Here is a 4,168-nt window from a genome sequence, read left to right on the forward strand (position 1 = left end):
AAAAATTGGAAGTCTGGCTAGTTTTATGGGATTGTTTCACCACCCCTTGAGTCCACATCAACATGGCGAGTCGTATTATGTCTACACACCTCAAGTGTGCAGTGGATGTGTAAAACAGACTGATATTCTGTAAACAGTTATGTGCTGCTCTTAGCACGCACTAAAGGAGAGCACATATCCAGTGCTCTTGTAGAGGCCCAGCCACAGAGCCCGTCTCTCTCTCGACGCCACAGAGAAAAGACCTTTAGAGTGTGCGGAGCTACAACATAACTGCTGGGGACTCTGCATATGCCACAGCTCCACTCAATCTCTCCTTCTCAAACACGCACATACAAGCACACACAACGCCGGAGCCAAACCAGAGGCACCTACAGTAGCGCTCTTGTTATGATGTGTTGCTTTTTATATCATGTGTGCCAGTGGGCCATTCAAGTCCAAGGTTTTACGTGGCGACTGCTGTGCAGAAAGAGACTTTTGGTGTTTGTGATTGCCAGCCAAGAGCTACCGCAGCCCTGTTTGACACATGCCAAGCTATTGTGTGGACTTAAATTTAGCAATGCCATTCCTACTCTTCTGCCAGGCTCTTGCGCCCAAAATAAGTCCAGAACTCATTCTAAAATGCACATACCTAAAATGAACGTTGCATGCGTTATCAATCTTTGCCTCGCTCCATTTAGAATGTGAAGGTCGTCCGGCCACAATGTTGTCCAGTCCAAGTGAAGTGAAGCAACTGCCTGTTTTAAAAATAAAAGTAAACACAACTGCGCTTCATCATCGTTCCCTGCCCCGCCCCCCTCACTGTCTTGAGTCCCGCTGGTAGAGAACTGAATGAGTGGTGTGCGATGTAGGAAAGGAAAAAAGAAAAGAAAGTTGGTAGTAAGTTTTATCACAACAGACCTGTTGATTTTTAGGTGTAATTTGGTGCTGCATTTGTTCACAACTGCACTTGCTAACCAGAATCCACCGTTATTAGCAGATACAAGCCAACAGTACGTGGTGAAAAAACAAACTCAAACAAGAGCATCACAACATATTTGAGGTGGTTCCTGATGCTCCTGTCTTTAATTTGCTCTTATCCTATCGTTTCATGGTGAGACAACACTTCAGTTACAGGTAGGTCACATGTAGCAACGTACAGGTGAGTAATGTATTCTTCCTTCCACTGAGGTCAATGATGTACTAAAAATCATGATGCTGATGATCATGCTCTAGGTCTTCCCTCCTGCTTCTTATCCAAAGAAGCTTCAAAGACGATTGGCATGGACTGACAAGGGCAGTAGCTTTACCCAGAAATCTAACCAAAATTAACTGCAACTCTCATCGCTAGACAGCGTGTGCATCCACATTGTGAAACTGCAATCTGGATGTCTACATCTGTCCACCCAGGCACAACAATAACAATGGCGGACCCCAGAGAGCTAGTTCTGAAGCGTCCTTGCCTATTGGAAATTTTAACGCAAATGCATGGCCCTGAATATAGTTTTCGTTTTGCACCTCACTGTTGCGTTTGTAGTCTGTAAACAGTGTGCAAGCATGTGTGTCTCAATGCGTCACTTGCAGGCCGGACAGGTGTGTGAGTGTAGCGTTTGAGTAACTTGTATGGATGTCGATTTTCATGCGATATTGAAAATCTAAAACAACCGTACTGTCAAATCACGTCTCAAAACAGCTCAAACTTGCTAACCCGTTTCATATTGTACTTTGTGTTTTATTTGATTTCAATTGAATGATATTTGATTCAAACACCTGTTTTGTCATGTTATTTTTCACCTTGAGCCTGACTTCTGTCATTTTCTATCGAGCGCAGTGTTAATGTTAGTTTGTATTTATGGTATGTTTTTAGGATTGCTAGGCAACAACTGCTGCTTCAATATCGGATGATGTACAGCGTCCCGGTAACCAGGTAGTTTTTCTACCATTCCTAAGCTGTGATTAACAGTTACATAACTCACATGGAACCCGTTTAAAAGCCAAACCTAATTAAAAAACGCAGAATTGCCACAGAGTTTCTGATTGAATTTGACGTGAACTAACAAGGGAGAAATTCCTCAGCGCACAAACGTGGAGGCAATCCATTACATTTAAGTTACACACGTCCCTGCCGGTTAAACTGTGCTTTGGAGAGTGAACTTTTCTCATGGCTACTCATGCTAGCTTTAAGGGGGGGGGGGTATATCACGGTGACAGGTGGCATAGGGATAATGAATGAGAGGAAGCAGAGCTGGTAGATGTGGGATGATGATAAAGACCCAGCCCACGGCGAGTTGTTCACTTGAGTGAAAAGCTGTGGCCCCTCAGTGCCAGTGGAACCGCACTGCTGCCAAACTAAACCACAGGCCGGGCCTCTTCTGTTACATCCACGCATGGCTGACCCCAGGACTACCAGCTGTTCTGAGTGGCCGTAAATCATAGATGTGGTGTGCTTTCCTGAAAACTAACTTTAGACCAGCTGCACTGTCATGATCAATAAAAACACTGAGGTCCAGAGGACGCTGAGAGGAAGCAAGTGTGACACCATAATGACGATATTACTGCCTTCAGTGACTCACAGAATTCAATTTGCAAGTCACCTTCAACTTTGTCACAATTTGATTTTTTTTTTCTTTTTGTGTAGTCAGAGCAACCTCAAGAAAGGAGGAGTGTGTTTGAATACCTCTAAGTTTTGGCTCAAGAGTGTGTTGGGCTTGACTCTAAAAGATTCAACAATGTTTTATTTTTTAATGGCATCACTTCCATTGACATCGACCATTGTGACACTGGGTTAGACCCATTAGAGCCAGACACAGATGATTAAATTCTCCTCAGATAGACAGCGTTCCTCACCGAGTTTGAGGCAAAACTATCAGGAACATCACAAGTCCAAGGGTAAACTTACACAGTAGATGTCGAGAAAATAACCCTTAGTAACTGCTTTTAGTAGGAAGAAAGCGCTTGACTTCTTAGTGGGTCAATTCTGGGGATTCTGAAATGTCCTATTTGTCAGTTTGAAATATCTGTGTTTTCTGATCAATAGACAAGCTGTTAAGACGCAAAATACTTCAGGAAATGCATTTAATGTGGCAGCAAGCTCAGGGTTTGGCAGCGGTTTAGTCTACTCAGTTACACCTCAAACCTAACTGACAAACTTTTTTTGGCCTGCTATCTAAAACGCAGCAGTGGAAATACTTTCTCTGTGGTTTAGACTGTGTGGTGGAGAAAACAACATGGCTTCTGTAAAGTAACATTTCCAAACCATGATGGTGGTTCAGGTCTCACTCCTTTTATCTCTTTGCAGTGACAGTCCCACGGTGACGCCAGCTCCTCCGGTCTGACGTCTGCGAGAGTGTAAAATCACACACACTTCACAAGCCACCCTCTTAAGTGTGTGTCATTACAGATGTCATGTGGTAGTTTCAGGCCAAGGGAGTGAAAGGATACAGAATAAGTGTTGTCTGGACTGGAGCTCAGCCTTCAGTGATTTATTTGGACCAACAACCAGGACATAATGAAACTTTTTTTTTCAACAAAGTAATAAAAATTCTGTTTGGCCCACAGAACATTCCAAGGTTTTTGATGCCACACGAGTGAAGTTATTCCATTAAAAACTAAAAATGTCCCAGAATAACAGCTACTTATCTACTAATTTCAGGCTTTGACTTGTTTTTTTTTGCTTCTTTTCGTATCTGATTTGAGCTGTAGCTGGACGGTATATAGTATATATATAGTTTAAGCAGTCATTCATGAATTCATGTATTCACAGACCTTCTCTTCTTTTTCGGCCCTCACTCATTGCTCGACCTCACACATGCACATACATGTGCACCTGTTGCTGTGTTGATGTTGCAGCCCCAAATAAATCAGTCAGTTTAACATATAGGGTGACCTCCGACCCGTGTGCACCTTCCCCGAATGTTTTCTCACATTCACTATGTTTTCCACCTGCCGGCTTTTTTTTTTGGCATGGAGTGTTGGGGGTGGATTGATCGATCAGGGGACCTGACAAGGGGTAGTTCCAAATTTGACAGACCACATTAGCCAGTTTGCGACAGCCTTTCATGCCATTTAAATTATGACGGCACTGAGAAGTTTGAAGATTCAGACTTGTTTTCCTCGCTTAACATGCATCATGGATGACATGGGGTCAGTGCAGATCCAAAACTGACAGCAGTTATAATGACAAGATGACAGC

Source organism: Synchiropus splendidus, chromosome 1, assembly GCF_027744825.2.
Source record: "Synchiropus splendidus isolate RoL2022-P1 chromosome 1, RoL_Sspl_1.0, whole genome shotgun sequence".
In the NCBI taxonomy this organism is placed as follows: Eukaryota; Metazoa; Chordata; class Actinopteri; order Syngnathiformes; family Callionymidae; genus Synchiropus; species Synchiropus splendidus.